We start from the raw sequence: 23,212 nt of genomic DNA on the forward strand, positions 1-23,212 counted from the left end.
TCTTAGCGCAGTCCTAGCGCTTAGACTATGTAAATCGCTGTAATCGTAAGTAAGGCCACAATGCAGCTACCTGCAGAGCAGACGGCGACATCGGGAGGCACAGTTAAGCAGATTTGCATAGCTTTGCCTCGCACGCAACACACTGGATTCCGYGGGGATTCGTGGGCCTCAGGAATCAAACATTTACTCCTTTCAACTCAATTACGGGACGGTTATGTGTTGTGGCCACAGAGAAAAATAACAATACTGGGTATGAGAGAGAATATATCATCTCAAACTCTCTTTTACTTGAACGGACAAATAGTTTCCCAAAAGCGTACACATCAGTCAATCAAATAATATTATGAATCTCTTGAATGTCYGTGGATTGGTAATGACAGGTGTCATAGTATAGTCATAAGTGTTGCGTATGTCATGTGCCATAATTCATTGGTTAAATAGTATCATAGTTACACCAGTGTGACCGGTAGAGAACTAAACTTAATGTTTTGATGATAGCAAAATCTAATATCCTCTGCCCAATCCAATYATTTCATTAGATAATGTTACATACACATTATATATTACAGTATGAGATTAGTTTCTATGCCATCACAGATAGACCAGAACAATTGTCCTCCACAAGTTCAGAGATCAGTAGTCAATGGCATCTGACTATTTGAGAAAATCAGAACTCAAAGAATTGACGCTCAGCACAATTAATCCCAGTAGGAATAGCTTCAAATGTAAGTTACCATAGGAAATGGGTATATACAGTAGGCTTAGTCACTTCTCTTGCCAAAATATAGAGAATAAAGGACATTGTCATTAAAATTAGGATTTGTGAGGGACTTAACAGTTTCAGATGTATTATAGAATTAAGCCTCCAATTTCTCTGAGGCACCTGGGAACTCGATAAAGGGGGCATGGCAGGTTTCTTCCGGGAGGTATTTAAGATGACACAGTACTGCCACCCAACACATCTCTTTTACACTCGCCTGAGGCACTTTAGAGAGAAACAATAAGGAGCCGGGGAAGTCAGTACCTGGAAGTCATATAAGGAAAAAAACACATTCTAAGGGATTTAAGTCACAGAGAAAAGTTGAGTTGACATGGGACATAAACATTGGGGGTAAACACTGCTTTGAAAAACGAATATATGGGGTTTGTTCAGTTGGTACAAACAGGTGGAAATATTCTTAAAAGGAAAACATTTATTGGGAGAAGTTCAGGTACAGTATCTTAWGAAATTATGTATCGGCTTATGTTTAGTCACTGATTGGGTAGATGTGGGCTCCACTTACCAAGTTCCCTTTATGTAAAGAAGTTGCTGGTTGAGTGGTATAGTCTACAATCTACTGGAATTGAATTAAAKATGCTTTACCTGTGCTTGATTGAGCRTGCTTGGCACAATGYAACCAATGGAACAGTCCCTAATGTGCAAACCATCTGGTACTAAAGGCAGGCTCCAGCAAACGCTCAAGGCCATTTGAACCCATGGTCTGGTATCACATGCTGCACGTATACCGTTCCTTCAGATAGTATTCATACGCCTTGACTTATTCCACATTTTGTTTTGTTGTGTTACAGCCTGAATTCAAAATGGATTAACTGTATTTTTTCTCTCACCCATCTACACACAATATCCCATAATGACAAAGTGATTTTTTCTTTTGAAATATTAGCAAATTTATTGAAAATGAAATACAGAAATATCTAATTGACACAAATATTCACACCCCTTAGTCAATACATGTTAGACCTAATACCATTGTCAGTGATTACAGCCGTGAGTCCTTCTGGGTAAGTCTCTAAGAGCTTTGCACACCTGGGTTGTATAATATTCACACATTATTTAAAAAATTATTCAAGCTCTGTCAAGTTGGTTGTTGATTGGTTGGTCATTGCTAAACAGCCATTTTCAAGTCTTGCCCTATATTTTCAAGGTGATTTAAGTCAAAACTAACTAGACCACTCAGGAACAACTAGTGTATATTTGGCCTTGTGTTTTAGGTTATTGTTCTGCTGAAAGTTGAATTTGTCTTCCAGTAACTGTTGGAAAGCAGACTGAACGAGGATTTCCTCTAGGATTTTGCCTGTGCTTAGCTCTATTCTGTTTATTTTTACCCCCKAAAACTTCCTAGTCCTTGCCGATGACAAGCATACCCATAACATGATGCTGCCACCACCATYCTTGAAAATATGAATAGTGGTACTCAGTGATGTGTTGTGTTGAATTTGCCACAAACAGAACACTTTGTATTCAGAACATGAAGTTAATTTCTTTGCCACATTTTTTGCAGTTACTTTKGTGCCTTTTTACAAACAGGTTGCATGTTTTGGAATACTTTTATTCTGTACAGGCTTCCTTCTTTTCACTCTGTCATTTAGGTTAGTATTGTGGAGTAACTACAATGTTGTTGATCCATTCTCAGTTTTCTCTTATAACAGCCAATCAACTCTGTAACTGTTTTAAAGCCACCATTGACCTCATGATGAAATCCCRAAGCGGTTTCCTTCCTCTCCAGCAAAAGAGTTAGGTAGGATGACTATCTTTGTAGAGTCCGGGTGTATTGATACTGTACACCATCCAAAGTGTAATTAATAACTTCACCATGCTCAAAAGGATATTCAATATGTGCTTAGTTTTTTTTAGCCATCTACCAATAGGTGCCCTTATTTGCAAGACATTGGAAAACCTCCCTGGTCTTTGTGGTTAAATCTGTGTTTGAAATTCACTGTTCGACTGAGGGACCTTACAGATATGTAATGAACACAAGGGGAGACAGAGAGCTGGTTTCAAGCGCATGGCGCAGCAGGTGTTTATTGCAAAGGACCACAGGAAGAGGCAGGWAGCTGGGTCCAGGGGCAGGCAGAAGGTCATACACAGGGGGTCCAAAAGGGCAACAGTACAGTCAGGGAAAAGGCTAGTAACATCATCTGGGAYATCAGGCAATGGGTAGATAACAGGAAATCCGATAGGCTAAAGTACAGGCAGGGAATAGCCAAAAGGCGTTAGTGAGGCAGGCAACAACTATCATACACGGGAGGAGTAAAATCAAGGGGGGAAAAAAGAGCTCAGAAAGACGTGTGTCACAAAACAAACAATACCTCACAGTGATGAGGTGCAAAGAATTGAACTAAATAGTGTGATAATGACACAGGTGTGTGAACAGGTGATTAGAATTCAGGTGATTGGGTTCTGGAGAGTGAGCTGCGTTCAGGGGACCTACATGTTTGAGGGTGTGAGTTGGAAGCCGACGTTACAAGATAATTTCATGTGTGGGGTATAGAGATGAGGTAGTCATTCAAAAAATCATGTTGAACACTTTTATTGCACAGAGTGAGTCCATGCAACTTATGTGACTTGTTAAGCACATTTGTAAACATTTCTGAAAACCTAATTCCACTTTGACCTTATGGYGTATTGTGTGTAGGCCATTGACACACAATCTACATTTAATCCATTTTAAATTAATGTGGTAGCACAACAAAATGTGGTAAAAGTCAAGGGGTGTGAATAGTTTCTGAAGGCATTACACATGATAGAAAAGCCCAATCACAGAATTAAGTTTTAACATGGACCAGCATTGCTTTCAACCACAGGAAATATGAATATATGTTTTCCTAGATTTCATTTGCCCGTTTTGTAAAGGAGCTGTCATCACACAAACACAGCCCCTCAATCAGTCAGCCAATGTTTTGTTTGTTCTCTTGCGATTCCTCTTTCTTTGCTTTAAAGAAAAACAGAAAAATGTATTGMCTAGATGTCATCAATAGTACCCGACAAACACACACACACAGGCAGTGGCATACATATGATGTTAAGCAAAAGGGTGTTAACAGCAAAAGGCCTCATGATGAATTCTATTTGTTTCCGATTTATAATAATCGAAAGGAAAAGCCCTGAGTCAGAGTGCTGCAGTGTACTGCGAATGAATTTGACTATTTTTGAAAATATCATTCCATGATGTATTGGTGGCCAGACAATTGGAGAAAGTAGCAATGTTTCCATCCAATTGGTGACAGATTTTCATGRGAATATTAAAYAATCTGCATCAAGAAAATATGRGCAATTTCCCACCAAAAGGGTGTGATGATGAAGTAGTGCACACAAAACAGAATGTTTATCCTTCAGTTTTCATGTACCGAATACAAAATAAAAAGRTCAATATGTTTCCATTGCATTATCGACMCTACCGATAGTTTTGTCACAAAAGCTGTTGCTTTAAATAGCAAATGTGCCTCCTCTAGTCTTGGTACGTGTGCTCTACCCAACAGCTCGCAGATAGCCTACAGTGCAGGTAGGCTGTGCGGGTAGGCTAGTCTACATGATGAGATTATTATGGATAAGAATATTTGTATTTGTCAAGCATCGATCACTACCTTGGTTTGTGCTGTGGTGGAGATATTTGTGAGCTATACTCGGCCTAGTCTCAGGATTGTAAGTTGGTGGTTGAAGATATCCCTCTAGTGGTGCGGGGGCTGTGCTTTGGCAAAGTGGGTGGGGTTATATCCTTCCTGTTTGGCCCTGTCCGGGGGTATCATCGGATGGGGCCACAGTGTCTCCTGACCCCTCCTGTCTCAGCCTCCAGTATTTATGCTGCAGTAGTTTGTGTCGGGGGGCTAGGGTCAGTTGGTTATCATTCTGGAGTACTTCTCTGTCTTCCAGTGTCCTGTGTGAATTTAAGTATCCTCTCTCTAATTCTCTCCTTCTCTCTTCTTTCTCTCTCTCGGAGGACCTGAGCCCTAGGACCATACGTCAGGACTACCGGGCATGATGAACTCCTTGCTGTCCACAGTCCACCTGGCCTTGCTGCTGTTCCAGTTTCACACTGTTCTGCCTGCGGTTATGGAACCCCTACCTGTCCCAGACTGCTGTTTTCAACTCTTAATGATCGGCTATGAAAAGCCAACTGACATTTATTCCTGATTATTTTTGACCATGATTGTCATTTATGAACATTTTGAACATCTTGGCCATGTTCTGTTATAATCTCCACCCGGCACAGCCAGAAGAGGACTGGCCACCCTCATAGCCTGGTTCTCTTCTAGTTTCTTCCTAGGTTTTGGCCTTTCTAGGAGTTTTTCCTAGCCACCGTGCTTCTACACCTGCATTGCTTGCTGTTTGGGTTTTAGGCTGGGTTTCTGTACAGCACTTCGAGATATTAGCTGATGTACGAAGGGCTTATAAAATAAACTTGATTTGATTTGTATGTCACCAGAATATGACCTCGATCATTTATCTGTAAACTTTCACCACCCTGTGAAGTTCATCACAATGTATTTCATCTGTAGCCTAATAAACTGTATGGTTTTCCAGGTCCTAGTCGGAGGACCACACACCATGTCATCGATATGATGGTTATTATATCAATATMTGCTCATAAAGGCATTTCCACCGTAATTTCTCGCATTATGAATTTTACAGACACAAAAAAGGTCCCACCAATGTGTCGAACGAACAAATTATCTGTAGGGATTTATAAACTTATAAACCGATTTATAAACCGAAACGTCCGGTTTCCATCCCAGCTGTTGATTTTCTTTACATGGTATTCCTTTACTTYCATAAACACTGTGGCTGGAAACATGGTTAGTGAATGTAAAGTCTTGCAACAACATATCGTTGTACGTTCATTTCGTCCTCACYAAATGAATACAAAGGGAAACGGTGTAAATAATATAAACAACCCRGTGTCACTCATCTTATATTTCTCTGTGTAAGTAAAAGTACATAAGAATTACAATCCTCACCACAGTGTTTAACGACATGTACCTCACTTATATCTCAGTAGGGACTTACTGTATGTCATAGAGAGTAGGGATGTCCTAAACTGTACTCTGCATTGCTGCTATGATCCAATCATACTGTAGACGATTAGTCGCTAACTTCCATCATCTATCCCAGGGGTACTCGACTACCATTTGAGAAGGTCCGGTCACACAAATTTCCTGTGGCAAAGGTTCCGTGGATYTTGTCATTTATTGGCGTACAGTAGTAACAAATCACCACCTTTTTTTATTTTTTGTCAGGACCTGTGGTCCYTATGAGCCTCTTCTGGGTTCGAATTCGCACCTCAGTCTGCCTGTTGAGTATCAGTCTGCCTGGCTGATCTATCCATTTCCATTTCCTGGCCTTCAGGCCTGAAAATAGGAAATGAAGACTCAAAACAAAAACAAAAACGTTAATGTCGGACAGTGTTCATTCCATTGCTAGAAATAGAGCCATCTTGTAAAGTGTCGTGTCCCTGTCAGAAGTAAACCGTGTTCAGAGATAGAGCTCAGCCGCTATTCATCAGGCTAACGCTCCTGAAGAATGGAGATGTGACAAAAGCGTCTCTTTGGAGAATAATGATGGCTGCCAAACCGTGTTTTTGAATCTATCAGACTCTTTTTCTTGATGATGCCCGCAGGTGTGTGGTGATGACAGGCTACAGCATCTTCGCTTTGGCATCAGTCACTGTTGGAAGCAACTAAAAGCATACCTCTTCATTGTTGAATAGCTTAACTTTTTATTTTACCTTTATTTTGTCTAAATGCTGTTGTACACTGAACAAAAATATAAACGCAACATATGTTGGTCCCATGTGTCATGAGCTGAAATAAAAGATCCCAGAAATGTTCCATACCTGCAAAAAGCTTATTTCTCTCAAATTATGTGCACACATTTGTTTACATCCCTGTTAGTGAGCATTTATCCTTTGACAAGATAATCCATCCACTTGACAGGTGTGGCATATCAAGAAGCCGATTAAACAGCACGATCATTACACAGGTGCACCTTGTGCTGGGGACAATAAACGACCACTCTAAAATGTGCAGTTTTGTCACAGAGCACACTGCCACAGATGTGTCAAGTTTTGACTGCAGGAATGTCCACTAGAGCTTTTGCCAGAMAATTGAATGTTCATTTCTCTACCATAAGCCACCTTCAATGTCATTTTAGAGAATTTGGCAGTACGTCCAACCAGCCTCACGACCACAGACCACGTGTAGGGCGTCATGTGGGTGAGCAGTTTGCTGATGTCAACGCTGTGAACAGTGTACGCCATGGTGGTGATGGGGTTATGGGCAGGCATAAGCTGTGGACAACAAACACAATTGCAATTTATCAATGGCAATTTGAATGCACAGAGATACTGTGACAAGATCCTGAGGCCCATTGTCGTGCCTATCATCCCCCGCCATCACCTCATGTTTCAGCATGACAATGCACTCCCRKATGTTGCAAGGATCTGTACACTTTTCCTGGAAGCTGAAAATGTCCCAGTTCTTCCATGGCCTGGATACTTGCCAGACATGTCACCCATTGAGCATGTTTGGGATGCTCTGGATTGACGTGTCCGACAGCATGTTCCAGTTCCAGCCAATATCCAGCAACTTCGCAGAGCCATTGAGGAGGAGTGGGACAACATTCCACAGGCCACAATCAACAGCCTGATCAACTCTATGTGAAGGAGATGTGTCGCGCAGCATGAGGTAAATGGTGGTCACACCTGATACTGACTGGTTTTCTGATCCACACCCCTAAGTTTTTTAAGGTATCTTTGACCAACAGATGCATATCTGTATTCCCAGTCATGTGAAATCCATAGATTAGGGCCTAATGAATTTATTTAAATTGACTGATTTCCTTATTTGAACTGTAACTCAGTAAAATCTTTGAAATTGTTTCGGGTTGCGTTTATATTTTTGTTCAGTATAATTTACCTTGAAGTGACTCAATAAGCCATTATYTCCTTTCTGACTGATGGGATATATACCATCTCATGGATAGGGATATACCATCTCATGTACAAACAATGAGAAGAAATACATTTTTATGTCTAATTTATGTATTTTTCCCTCAGTSCACATGCATTGTGGTAAGATTAGTATACATTTCCATGCATTTGAGACTAAATGATTGAATTGCACCCGGGCTGAATGCTATTTCTTCAGTCTGTAATTGCATAGGGCCTCCATGGGCAACAAAAGCTACTACTGCTGCAGTGGGATTCCTCTAGCAATCAAATGTTAAATTGATAAGAGAAGGAAAAAAGTCACCTGTGTACATTAGTAATAACAGAGATAGCTCTTTCCCCTTTTGTGTATAAGAAAATGTAGATTTGTCCTTTAGGGCCTGAAGAAGAGAGATGGCTCGTTCTTTCTCGAAGCCTGAGGTTCTGTCGACATTCCCTTGTTACCTGAGACTATTCCTGGCACAGGTTGCCCGATTTTAATGTCAATGTGTTTTCCAACCCCCCGAGGTACAAGAGAAACCACTGTCACATGGTTGGTATATAAGCCTTGGACATTGTGGTGGGTCCCGTAACYTGTGGAGTCTCATTCACATTCTGTCCAATCCTGATTCCTGACATTTGCATGAGAATAAGCGCAAACTCCAAAAAGTGACACGTCCCAGACAGGCGATCACAACTTGGCTGTCATAATTATGCCTGTGAATTCAGGTGACACAGATCTTGTGTCCTCATCAAGTCTGACTTGACAGTGGTTCATGTTCTCTCCTGCTTTTTTGGGGGGGTTGGTTTTGTTTTTAATCAGCGAGACGGCTGTTTCCTGGTTGCGGGAGCCTACGGAGGGGCAGTGGTCTAGCCAGTGCYGCATCATTAGCCAAAAACCTGCGAGCTGCTGACACATGTCGAAGGAGGCTCACTCGACCCACGGACGATGCATCCGCATAATGTTGAGAGGTGAAGGCGTTTCTATGTACAGSAGTGCTGTCAGGTGGATTCTCGCAGGGAAGGGACTCCAGAGGGATGATGGGAGGAGATGGGGGATAGAGCTTTCTACTTCAAAGGATGGTCGTATACAAACCTAGATAGGTAGTCATACACACTTTCCATAACTGCAGTGTCCTTATTGGTAGTCAACAACAACTCAAAGTCAACAACAACGCTGACTGATCAAATTTACAGGATGTTTCCCTATCGGAACAGCAATAGTCATGACTTCTACCTCTGCAGTCCCAATCAGTCTCATGCTCATAGCATTCACTTGTCATGAGAGCGACAATCGCAACATGCAAATATTCATACGATATCCATCACACACGAAAAAGGCCACGATAATAGTGATTCATTGTCATGCATCCATACTGAGAAGCAAACTAAACCTCACAAACTAAACCTGACTTGCGTCCTGCCGGATGCACTCACAGTATGTACAGACATGTCCTATCGATTGGAAATTGATTGAGAAGCGTTTATATCTCTCACTGCCGCTGGTGCTGCCGACATCATTGACAWTGTCGGCCGCCATGTCACTTTGAAGGTACACTGTTTCTTCTCCATCCTCATCCATCAGTTTATCTATGCATAATGTATATCTGGGGTCATGTACATGGTTTTTGGGGTCATGTACACGGTTGGCTCTCCTCTCTCTGATGTAGTAACAAGACTCTAGAGGGGGAAGGGGCATTTTGTGGGGACTGGACAGGCTTCCTTATGACCTCATCAAGGGTAACAAGACGAGTGTWTGATGAGAACTGAGATCATCATTACAATTCAGGGGGTGACCTTTGAACCGAAAAGAAGGTAAGGGCAACTTCCTCGATATTGTGCTTTTCCCAAATTAAGGAAAATGTTAGTGATTTAGTTAAGCGAACTGTATCTTATAGCTCGCAACTTCTCCACACAGACCCAATGATATTTTTTTTTTGCAGGAGTCACGAGGTGAGTTCAAATGGGAGACCGTAAATTAACCGGCACAACTGCGGAACTCGTCCGAAAGTTTGACGGCAACTATCAGACATGTACAGTGTCTTCAGAAAATATTCACACCCCTTCACTTTTTCCTCGTTTTGTTGTGTTACATAGTGGGATTAAAATGGATTTAATTGTCATTTTTGGTCAACAAACTACAGAAAATACTCTGTAATGTCAAAGTGGAAGACAAATTCTAACATTTATTAAAAAAAAGTTAAGAAAAATACAACTACTATATCTTGATTAGATGGGTATTCACCCTTTGAGACAATACATGTTAGAATCACCTTTGGCAGCGATTACAGCTGAGTCTTTCTGGGTAAGTCTRTAAGAGCTTTGCARACCTGGATTGTACAATATTTGCCCATTATTCTTTTTAAAATTCTTCAAGCTCTGTCAAGTTGGTTGTTGATCATTGCTYGAAAGCCATTTTCAACTCTTMCCAAAGATTTTAAAAGTTGTAACTAGGCCACTCAMGAGCATTTAATGTAATCTTGGTAAGCAACTCCAGTGTAGATTTGTCCTTTMTCCTTTTGTCCTTGTGTTTTGAGTTATTGTCCTGCTGAAAGTTAAATTCGTCTCCCAGTGTCTATTGGAAAGAAGACTGAACCAGATTTTCTTCTAMGATTTTGCCTGTGCTTAGCTGTATTCCATTTCTTTTCATCCTAAAAAACTTGCTAGTCCTTGCCGATGACAAGCATTCCCATAACATGATGCAGGCACCACCATATTTGAAAATATGATGAGTGGTAGTCAGTGATGTGTTGTGCTGGATTTTCCCCGAACATAGCGCTTGTATTTTTTTTGCAACAATTTTTGCAGAATTGCTTAAGTGCCTTGTTGTAAACAGGATGAATGTTTTGGAATATTGTTATTATTTGCAAGCTTCCTTCTTTTCACTCTGTCATTTAGGTTAGTAACTACAATGTTGTTGATCCATCCTCATTTTTCTCATATCACAACCATTAAACTCTTAACTGTTTTAAAATCTCTATTGGRCTCACAGTGAAATCCTTGAGCAMTTTCATTCCTCTCCATCAACTGAGTTAGGAAGGAWGCCTGTATCTTTGTAGGGACTGGGTATATTGATACACCATCCAAAGCCTAATCAATAACTTCACCATGCTCAAAGGGATATTCAACATCTCCTTTTAAAAATATATATTATATGCCCTTCTTTGCGAGGCATTGGAACACCTCCCTGGTCTTTGTGGTTGAATCTGTGCTTGAAATTCACTACTAGATTGAAGGACCTTACAGATAATTGTATGTGTGGGGTACAGAGATGGGGTAGTCATTCAAAAATCATGRTAACCACTACTATTGAACACAGAATGAGTCCATGCAACTTATGTGATTTGTTAAGCACATTTTTACTCCTGAACTTATTTAGGCTTGCCATAACAAAGGGGTTGAATACTTATTGACTCAAGACATTACATTTTTTCTTAATTTAGAAAACGTTCTACACACATAATTACATTTTTAAATTATGGGGTATTGTGTATAGATCAGTGACACAAAACCTCAATTAAATATTTGTTTTCTTCAGGCTGTAACACAACAAAATGTGGAAAAAGTAAAGGGGTGTGAATACATTCTGAAGGCTCTGTATGTCTTTAAGAGATCTATTAATAGGGGAACAAACAATCCACTTAATGCCCAAAGTGAAGGGGAGAGTCCCCCAGATGAAATTCCTTCGCTTCTGCCGCACCTACATCGGGGTCGATGATTTAGCACACAGAACTGCTGGTCCTTTGTCACTCAGCTAGAGTCGTCGTTCTCTGTCGGATGGCAGGAGGGAGGCTGAAGTTCACCATTAGCAATAACACTAAATGCATGGCTACACGATGGTCCGATAGCTCATGAATATGAATATAAATAMAAATAGACATGTTGAAGAGGGGATGGATGCTGGCTTGTCACTTTCGTCTTYCCTAACATTTCCACCGAGAGTTTGCCGTGTCCCAGATCTTGCGACAGAAGCAGCAGAGCTGACTTCAACAAAGTTTGCAGGGGACAGAGGCKTATAGTTTGTCACACTTTGAGAATACATTGTCACGCCTACTTTTCATGTCAATTAGATTCCCAGGTGATCAGGTTTTTGTTAGCTTGAATACAATTACAGCAGAATGGATTAATCAAATGCAGGGATGCTCCCCTGCAAATAGCCAGCTGATTTTAAGTCCTTGTTTGGAAGTGCTTTATAAAAAAATATTTGTCTTTCAATTACATTCATTGTGCTTTTTCTGTACTGACATTAAAGAACAGACAAAAAATCTTAGTTTTCAGATCAGTGAAGATGAAGGGGAGGAGATGAGGAGAGGAGATGAGGAGAGGAGATGAGGAGAGGAGATGAGTAGAGTAAATCACTTCTGACTATAGAGATGCATCCATAGAGTCCCAGCTGACCAGAGGACCAATCTGAAGGGTGGTGGGCGTGGCTTACTCCCGTAGATGCTGAGATTCTCAATTGGGAAAAAATAGGTTCTCTCCTCGACTACTCCGTCCTCCTCTCCTCCGTGACCCGAAAACCGATAAGCGGTCGAGTGGTCGAGTGGTCGAGGAAAGTGTCAATAAGTTAATTGGCAAACAGTGGAGTGTCCTCCTTGACGCGATAGCCTCCTCCTACTAAGGAACCTCGTGTATCCTATTGGCTCCCTTTCGTGGAACCGTTTGGAAATCCACAACACCCTCTTTGAATCAGCTGTTGTTTTCCCGCAGGAGAAAAGCATGCACACGTTTAAAACCAATCAGCTACTTATCTTCTATCTATAAAATGTCTGGCACAACCAGCTACATTTCRTTTTACCACTTATATTTTGGGATTCCTCTGTAAAAAAAAAAACATTCTTCCATCGTCAGTGTTAGGGTTAGGGGAGGGGCTTAAGTCCTTCTGAAGGATACAKTCTAATTTATGCATCCTTCTCCTTGTAGCTGGTTGGATAGTGAAGCTACTGTGCCCTGGTWATAACTAGAAGCAATGCAAAGGCCAGTTCTATATAAAGCAAAGACTAGCACATTTGACTAAGTTAAGCCCCCTGTATTAGCATAGCAGATTTAAACCACATATTGTTGTTGACATTGACATACTGCACACAGGGTTGTTTGACTGTAGGGAGGTACACTAAATAATGAAACGAGGGATGGCAGTTATTATTCACAAGCATTGTCACTTATTATAATATTTGTTATGGTGGACATCTCTGGAGGTGCACAATCCAGGAATACACTCTGTACTGACTATTAGAAAGTGCTGCACGTATCCTAGCTGTCCAGTCATTGAGTTTGATGGGTTTAGGCCTTATTTTGAGCTGAGCAAGACACTCGCCAAACCCGTCTCTCTGTCTCCAGCCCGGGCTGCGACTTCCACAGTGTCACTATCTTCGCTGGCTTCCATTTCACCTAACAGTGGGAACTTTGACGTGCGACATTGAATGCGACTCCCCTAGCACAACAACACACAGAGATTGAGTTCCCCTGGTGGTGCACTCACTGCCTGTGTGTCTGTTGTTGTTGTGTTTTATAACTTTCACTCCGAGTTAAGCCAACCCCGACTGCCAGGAGATGTGTCAAAAACAGGCGGAAGAGGGGAAAGAGGGAGAGCATTAGCGTATGCCAAAGCCAACCTGTCACTCAGCGACAGGCTGTTTGACAATCATAGGCTGTCATCACTTTCTGATCAGACATGTCAGTGGGAACGCGGGGAACGAGACAGAAATGCAGAGGAAGAATCCACACGTTTCAACCCCCCCCACACACACACACACATCACTGATAGGCGAGTCACTTCTGTTATTTATATACACACACGCCACATTTCAGGGGGAGCCAACAAATCAAATATGTCACCAAGTGCCACACAACACCATTGCAAAAAATCCTACATTTTGAAATCAGMTCTATGGGCCAATGTATCGAAATAAAGAATTGGATGTGTATTGAAGTAATGGGATGTTATATTTGACTTAAATGTTACGAGTTAAAACATTTACTGAAAACTTGATTGGAAGCTATCGAATTACTCTGTGGTCTACTAGCAACTTAAATGAACAAATCCAGTGTAAAGTTCAGAAAACTYGCTGAATGTCCCTTTTACATGTGCGGGAGTATGTGTTGGGAATGTGTACAGTGCACTGACCTTGCACTCTGCCAATAGCTGACACTCTAGTGATGAGTCGTTTGCAAACGAGACGGATCTTTGAACCAGCTCTTTTTGGCCTTCCTCWCTTAGGATTTCTGGTGTGTTTAAGACTACAAGACTTGTTTCAGATCGAGGATGGCTCATGTAGCCCGTTCCTGCAGTCAAATGACCCACTGGCCTCATGGGTGGAATGTTATTAACATTTTTCCATTATTTCATAATTAATAAACGTTATTTAAAAAAAAAAATATTCCATGTTTCTATGTCAAATGATTTTGTTATATTTCAGTCTTCTGTCATGTATTACTGAAAAAATATATAAACGCAACATGCAACAATTTCAACGATTTGACTGAGTTACAGGTCATATAAGGAAATCAGTCAATTGAAATAAATTCATTAGGCTTTATGGTTTTCACATGACTGGGCAAGGGTGCAGCAATGGGTGGGCCTGGGAGGGCATAGGTCCACCTACTTAGGAGCCAGGCCCACAAACTGGGTAGCCAGGCCCAGCCAATCAGAATGAGTTTTATCCGAAAAAAGGGCTTTATTATAGAAATAAATACTCCTCAGTTTCATCAGCTGTCCGGGTGGCTGGTCTTAGAAGATCCCGCAAGTGATGAAGCCGGATGTGGAGGTCCTGTGATTACACGTGGGTTATGGTTGTGAGGCCGGTTCGACGTACTGCCAAATTCTCTAAAATGACGTTGGAGGCAGCTTATGGTAGAGAYATTTACATGAAATTCTCTGGCAACAGCTCTGGTGGACATTCCTGCAGTCAGCATGTCAATTGCACACTCCCTCAAAACTTGAGACATCTGTGGCATTGTGTTGTGTGACAAAACTGCACATTTTAGAGTGGACTTTTATTATCTCCAGCACAAGGTGCACCTGTGTAATGATCATGCTGTTTAATCAGCTTCTTGATATGCCACAACTGTCAGGTAGATGGGTTATCTTGGCAAAGGAGGAATGCTCACTAACAGAGACGTAAACAAATTTGTGCACAACATTTGAGAGAAATAATATTTTTGTGCTTATGGAACACTTCTGGGATCTTTAATTTCAGGTCATGAAACATGGGACCAACACTTTACATGTTGCATTTATATGTTTGTACAGTATAGATGAAACAGTAGTTAGCCTCCGTCCAGAATGACTGGGTTAATCAAGATTTTTGGGCACCACTATGGCGCCGCTGGCAGAGGGCGGTTTAAGAACGTTCATAACAATGGCATGACGTGACCGCGTGACGGAGGTGCAACCTATGAATTTAGTTAATTACTCTATGATGTCATAGAGGAAGTACTGACCCCATTACTGATCCGTGCTACTGCAAGTTTACCAGCTGACGCCAGCTGAACACCTTTTAGTTTACCGGCTAAAAACATTACCTGTGATTCATGCAACTATCGATTTAACATGAACCTTATTGTCTGCTGCTATGGAGTTGCGATTATTGTGTTATTTCAATGTAGTCCTTTGTGATTGTGTGTGTGCGTGAGTGTGCGTGTCGGCCTGCTTGTGTATGTGCTTGCGTATGTGTGCGTGGTTGTTGGGATGTAGGGTCTGTRATCAGAGAGCGAAACCCCTATAGTGCGTCCATTTGACTCTGTAGTGGTAAAACAAACTAAATCAGTATTCATATCAGCCTACAGTACAACTAGTACTCATAACCCTCCCCTTTAAAACAGCAGTGGTATGCTATGTAGGGGTACTGCAATCTAATGCCAGGCGTACAGTATGATGATGGCTCACTGAGTGTTGTAGAGATGGCTGCCACTCTCATTCTCCTTTAATGGGTCATTACCAAGGCCCATTCCAATCCTCTGCTTGGGGCCTTGTAATATTACCATTATCATCAGGAGCACACATAGCCTCGTCTGCTGGAGACAGAGGGGTGTTGTAATTGTATGTGTTGTGTGTGTGTTGTGTGTCGTGTGTGTGTGTGTGTGTGTGTGTGTGTGGTGTGTGTGTGTGTGTGTGTGTGTGTGTGTGTGTGTGTGTGTGTGTGTGTGTGTGTGTGTGTGTGTGTGTGTGTGTGTGTGTGTGTGTGTGTGTGTGTGTGTGTGTGTGTGTGTGAGATAAGAGATAAGCACGGGTTGAATGCACCTTGGGGCCTGTTCAATGTACTAATTGCTTTCAATATGACACACTCAGAACCAAACAACAATAACGCTGGTGTATACACACACGCACGCACGCCACGCACGCACGCACGCACGCACGCACGCACGCACGCACGCACGCACACACACACACACACACACACACACACACACACACACACACACACACACACACACACACACACACACACACACACACACACACACACACACACACACACACACACACACACCCCAGAACAAGAATCTCACTCTCTGATAATACATGGACACTCAAAGGACTGTGTTACACCACCCTAGTGGTCTGGGAGATGGTTAAAATGAGGCCCTAACAGCAAGCAGTGCCTGAAGCCATCAGAGGAGCTTTTTGATCAGTTTGATGGAAATGTGCTCGGCGGGCAGTGTCGGGAGAACGGATCAGTAGCCAAGGCGATGTGGAGTGACGCACAGGCCAAAACCGCCTGCCATCATATCCGTCTTTTGATGTCTAGCCGGCCTCACTCTGTTTTTTTTRCCACCTCCCCCCTCTTTTCGTTCTCTCTTCTCCAGGCCCCTCTTCATCGTTTTCTTTCAGGGGAAGCCTTGGGGGTGCTGGGTGGGTGTGGGGGGGTTACATTTTCACTAAGGGCCGTATTTTAAACCTGAGCAAATGCGGTCATGTCGATAACACAGCTTTTTCCTAAACGAGCCCAGAGAGGTCATTACGTTGACGAACCATGGTGGGGGAAAGTCGACACGGTGAGTGGAGCCCAAACGGAGAACGGGTGAAGGGAGCACTAATGGAGAACGGGTGAAGGGAGCACTAATGGAGAACGGGTGAAGGGAGCCCAAACGGAGAACGGGTTAGCCACCGGAGACTGAGATCAATGACCATCATATCCTCTGATAGCAGCTCTACAGAGCACTAGCAAGTTAGACCACCAGCGATGTGTAACGAAGGGGTCGAAAGATGCAAATGGATCTGTGCAATGGAATCTGCAGTTCCAAGAGGATGAATCTACCTTGATCCCTGGGTACCTTTAAAGCTCGTCAGTAGGCATACAATTTGTGTGGATTTGTACAGTAAGTGCAGCTGAATAGGGAGATGGCGAATCTGAAAACGGCGGGACTAATGTTTTTGAGTTAGTTGCATTGGTGGGGCTTGAATATGTAAGACAAGCCTGACTAACTAGCTTTCAATCTGGCCATTTTGCGTGCTGTGGCATGTATAGGCATCTCCTTCTTGTCGACTTTCACTGRGTTTTGAAACTCCCTTTGCTACAATTGAATTCCGGCCTGTGTGTCCTCAGCCTCTATTTACTGTAGGTGTGTAGTGGTGTAAACCATGTTTATCCCCAGAGAATGATGATAACCCAAGTCTGTAATTAACAGCCTGTCACATTATCCTCTTGTATTCAGCCATATGCCTTTTTTGGGAACGTTGTATCGAGGACTGTCTGAAGTTGTACACGATAATTAAAATCAAATGACAATTCCACTTGGCTTTTTAATTATCCACTTAAGATGCGCATTAACACATGAGCACAAACACACACACACACACACTCAAAGATAATGCCTCTTTTAACCACGTTGTGTTAAGTGCCCGCACTTCAACTTTGATGTTATTCATGAAGAAATCACCTCCCACTCACACATTACTCAAGTTCTGATCATTGGCGTGCAAATTCATAAACGTTTGATGATAAATTGTATTTAGAAGTGACACCCCGGAACCAGCAGATTTTTGTACGTGTTTATGACAGCCTGTTTGGCTGAAATAAGTGGCAATAGCTAGTTCGCTATGCTAGGTCTAATTAAAGAGGTGAATTCCGGAAACAATAAATGAATATGCAAATGATCTCTGTCTGCCGCTAATTTTCCAAGGCAGTGATAAGAGAGTGGAGTTAAGCTTTTTCTCTTAACCCTGATTTCCTTTATCCACCATAACAAACAAACATAAACTATAATCCTATTATATTGTTAATGGTACCATTTTGCTTGCTGAGGCGTTTTTGTGAGCCTGTGGTTTTCCGTATTGGAACTAACACAACTTAAAATCAATTTTCATGCATTTTTATTCTCCCTTTTTTAATTTGCTACCCTTCTCACTTATCTTTGTGCCTCAATTCTCGTTGATTTAACTTCTCCTTTCTTTTGTCTGCGTCACTGTGCTTAACGCCTGTCCCTGGGAAGACACTGATAGCAAACACTTTATGTTTATGTGGAATTAATATTAAGTATCTTACCGTCATGTTGTCATTGGTGTTTTAGGGTTGCCATTCCACATTAAGGTATGTCAGAGACTACTGTATGTACCAAATGTATTTATTCTACACTGAACCAAAATATAAACGCAACGCGTAAAGTGTTGGTCCCATGTGTCATGAACTGAAATAAAAKATCCCTGATATTTTCCATAAGCACAAAAAGCTTATTTCTCTCAGTTTTTTGGCACAAATTTGTTTACATCCCTGTTAGTGAAAATTTCTCATTTYCCAAGATAATCCATCCACCTGACAGGTGTGGCATATCAAGAAGCTGATTAAACAGCAGGATCATAACACAGGTGCACCTTGTGCTAGGGACAGTAAAAGGCCACTCTAAAATGAGCAGTTTTGTCACACAACACAATGCCTTAGATGTGTCAAGTTTTGAGGGCGTGTGCAATTGGTATGCTGACTGCAGGAATGTCCACCAGAGCTGTTGGCAGAGAATTGAATGTTCATTTCTCTACCATTAGAGAATTTGGCAATACGTCCAATCAGACTCACAACCATGTGTATGGCGTCGTGTGGGCGAGCAGTTTCCTAACGTCAACATTGTGAACAGAGTGCCCCATGGTGGCGATGGGGTTATGATATGGGCAGGCATAAACTACGGACAACGAACACAATTGCATTTCATCGATTGGTAAGTTGAATGCACAAAAATACCCATTGTGAGGCAGATTTAGTTTTTTAAGGCATCTGTAACCAACAGATGCATATCTGTATTCCCAGMCAAGTGAAATCCATAGATTAGGGCGTTARAAATGTATTTCATATGACTGATTTCCTCATATAAACTGTKAAAGTAAAATATTTGAAATTGTTSCATGTTAAGTTCATATTTTTGTTCAGTGCACCGTAAAAACAAAGTGGAGCTTGTATGTGTAGGCAATACAACTGTAGAAAGRTGTCCCTGGACAATGAAACAAAGTAAAAACACCAGTCTCTTCAACCAATGGTTTAGCTCTTTATAGAAGACTTTAGTGATTGTGATACCACATAGAAGCAGCTGTCTAAAACATGGGGCTAATTRAAGAGTGTAATGTCACAGACCATTCAGATAGAATAGACTGAGGATTTCTACCTGCATTGTTTTGGATATCTTAACCTTCTTACCAAACCCCTGATGTCACTCATTTGACTATTGTAACACATTGTTCAATCAGACCGATTCAGAACAGTAAATTACAACTAAGACAAGCCGACCAAGTCCTAGACATGTCAATAAGTAAACCGCACTATGGTCTGGCTTCGAGCCAGCTTTGAAAGAAAGATGGTCGTTTCTCAGCCAAACCCCCCAGCTTGTACAAATGGCTACTCATGTTTACATTCAATAGTGGCTCTGCTAGTCACAGCCGCAGAGTTCTTGACAGGCTCCTCTCGAGTTCAGCAACCTTGTCTGCGTTGACAGCTGCCGCTATTAAGGGCATGYGGCTGCCATGGCACCCGGCTGTGTTACTGACTGGTTAAAGGCACTTGGTCGTGGAGTGCATGGGGTTATTTTTCCCTCTAAAACACCCATCTAGTATGTTTCTGTCAGCTAGCTATGCTATACATGTGTCTTGCTGTCGATCCATGGAGTATCAGCACAAAGGTTGAGACGTGTGAAGGTGTGAAGTGTAGATGGAGATGGAATGAGAGAGAGAAAGAGAGAGAATAGAGAAAGGGTGAGGGATTGGTTGTGAAGTTGCAGAGTTGTCCTCCTACGGTAAGTGATGGAGTTCAAAAAATGCAATGTGCGTCATACTGAAGATGCCTGGAGTACATTTTGAACTTTTGATTGTGTACTCTCTCCCCTCTCTCTCTCTCTCTCTCTCTCTCTCTCTCTCTCTCTCTCTCTCTCTCTCTCTCTCTCTCTCTCTCTCTCTCTCTCTCTCTCTCTCTCTCTCTCTCAGAAGAAGCTCTGCAGTCTTGAAATAGCTTAAATTGGAGATTACTTTGGGGTGTATCAAATTAGAGTTAAGATGATGAAAAACTGACAGGCAATACTTTACTACCAGTGTTGGATTAGAGTTATTGGAACAATTTGCTTTGGCTTTATGGCCCTAATGTGCTGAAGTCAAAGAGGYATACTGAACTGAAACTGTCTAATACAAATAGTAGTGTAAAGATTGAACTGAAAATGAATAAATTACCCTTTGTCTTGCTTAATATTATTACCTAGAAGTTCATATTAAGTTGTCTATAGTATTTTGATTTGGTCATTGAATCAGAAATCTCATTGATTTAGCAAACACTATACCAATTCACCACCCATTGCCATAGCATAGATTATAAAGATTGATTGGAATTTTCTGTACTATTCCAGTGTTTCCATTGCACCAGGCAAGCGCAATAAAGCACAGCTAAAGTATTTGAAAGAAAACCCATACAATATTGAAACCTGGTCTGATTCATCCTGTAAATAGGTTTGGTGTACGACTGACTGTCTTGTCTGCCTCTCCTCTTCAGTGACCTTCCACAGCATGTGTAGTAACATTAGGAGAAATGTGACAAGAGCCAATATGACAGCTTTGCAGGTGTGAGAGGAAAGAGCACAAAGTTTTCAAGGACACAGTATGTGTGTACGCACCTAGAAGGGCCAACAAACGCCACCAACTGGCACAGCAAGCGCTGCAAAACTGGGCTGCTGGCGAAAAACAGAGAGTATTGGCACCGGGGAATGTTCCCATGTCTTGGAAAAAGGATGGTACAGAGGAGAGACAACAATGATGATAAATAGATTGGGGTCAATTCCATTTCGATTCAGTCAATTCAGTTGATCCAATTCCAGTTTACTTCCTGAAATCAAATGGAATTGGGACCTTACCCTGGTTTACAAGATTAGACAATTATATATGCCATTTCGTTTACAATTATGTATGCCATTCATTACATTTGCTATTGATGTTTGAAATGATTTAGAAATGTATGTTCTGTGTGTGTGTGTGCTCACCCAAATACTGCTACAAACTAGACAGGATTAAATTAAGATGAAGGAAAAGTAGACTTAAATAGTCCATTAAAATGTTCCTTCCTAAACTTAAATAATACCTAACTTGCAATGATGGTGTCCTGAACAGTTGACGGGTAACTATTGTGGAAGTGTTTGTTTGGGTCTCAGTTGTCAATTAAGTTCTTAAGAGGCTAAGCCAAATCCTTGTAAAGTGTCTCCTGAACCCGGCTCAAGACGTTGAGTCCTCTTTAATATTTGCGGTACTGTATGTGGTGACATACCTTTCAGACGCACCTTCCAGTTTAACTGTCTTTTTTAATGTCTCCCTCTGTTCTCTCTCTCTCTCTCTCTCTCTCTCTCTCTCTCTCTCTCTCTCTCTCTCTCTCCTCTCTCTCTCTTCGTCCGTCTCTCTCTCTCTCTGGCTCTCTCTCTCTCTCCTCTCTCTCGTCTCTCCAATCTCTCTCTCTCTCTCTCTCTCTCTCTCTCTCTCTCTCTCTCCACACCAAATCATGAAGTCTGGAATCCAAGTACGTAATTACATTGTCATCAATGTATGATTTACCGGACGGTCTAATTCATTGTCAAAAACAGGTACATCATTTTGCCATGTCAACCCTTGGCAAATGTATGTATTATCTCCTTTCTCTGTACCCAAGGTACAGAACTCCTTCACTCCTTAATGTTTTTAATATGAGTCCTTAATCTCCTTCATTAGTGGCCACCTCTTAATTGTCTGTTGCTTCTCAGACATCAGACTTTGATAAGAGGATTATAATGGCCAATTTTTCGGGGGGTGATTTCCCAAAATACCATGCTAGACAAGATAAAGATCAGGATCATGTCCATAGCACCAAATGGGAAAAAACTGCCTGAAACAAGGAGGGATTTCCTGGACTTGCCTAATAAGAAACACTCATTTTCATTTCACGTTGCAAAATGTTTTACTATGCAAACCTCAATGAACATGACCCTGTTCACTTATAGGGGTCTTTGGAATTGGGGAGGTGGGAGGAAGGGGATTGGAATTCTTTTGATATTTCCCGCTGTTTTCATTTGCAGGGTTCCGCCATGTGCCATATGGAGAGTAATTCAGAATGCTGCTGTCTACAAAAGGGGATGATGGGCATGGTTGGGCAGTGACTGAAATGTCTAGAGTTCAATATTGTAAAATTATGTCACCTTAGTGGAATTAAATTACTCCTGTTTTGTTAACGTTTTCAGATTGCTTTGTAGTTTGTCACAAATATACATATGTATTATCTGTCTTTTTCTTACCTTCTTGCCTATTGGCAAGAAAGCGGACAACAACCTTGTATTGGCTCTGTTCTTAATATTTGACAACGATAGCACCAGTGCAAATAGCTTTCATATCATGCCCTTTCCGCATCTTGCCCTGTGAATAGATTATTTTCTATATCCTCAAGACAGGGGTCCAGACAAAATAATAGATGAAAATTGTAATGTACCATCTATAAAATTGTAATACATGATCTGATGATCATGATCGTTTACTTCAAAGTCTTGGCAATTTCTGATCCGCATGACATTCACACTCCTCCAGGGTCAAACAACATCTTGCAGCCTTCATAAAATGATTAAATATTTTAAACAGCCTCCGCTCATACCTCCGTCGCCCCCCCCGAGACCGATGCTGTTATCATTTTTTTCAAAGCCTGTTCTATCTGCATTTGTCATTCCCGCACACATTTACCAGTTATCAATCGCTGTGTCAGAATGCAAATAACTGATGTCTTCAGGGCAATATTGGATGGACTATCTGAGGCTTTTAATCAATGGCATAGTTCCCTCACCTCTCTTCTCTCTCTCTCTCTCTCTCCTCTCTCTCTCCTCTCTCTCTCTCTCTCTCTCTCTCTCTCGCGCTCTCTCCTCTCTCTCTCTCTCTCTCTCTCTCTCTCTCTCTCCTCTCTCTCTCTCTCTCTCTCTCTCTCTCTCTCTCTCTTCGTCTCTCTCTCTTCTCTCTTCTCTCTCTCTCTCCGCCTCTCTCTCTCTCTCTCTCTCTTCCACTGCTCTTCTCATTCCTCGTCTCTTCCCTCTCGATCGCCTTA

Source organism: Salvelinus sp. IW2-2015, linkage group LG30 (assembly GCF_002910315.2).
Source record: "Salvelinus sp. IW2-2015 linkage group LG30, ASM291031v2, whole genome shotgun sequence".
Taxonomy (NCBI): domain Eukaryota; kingdom Metazoa; phylum Chordata; class Actinopteri; order Salmoniformes; family Salmonidae; genus Salvelinus; species Salvelinus sp. IW2-2015.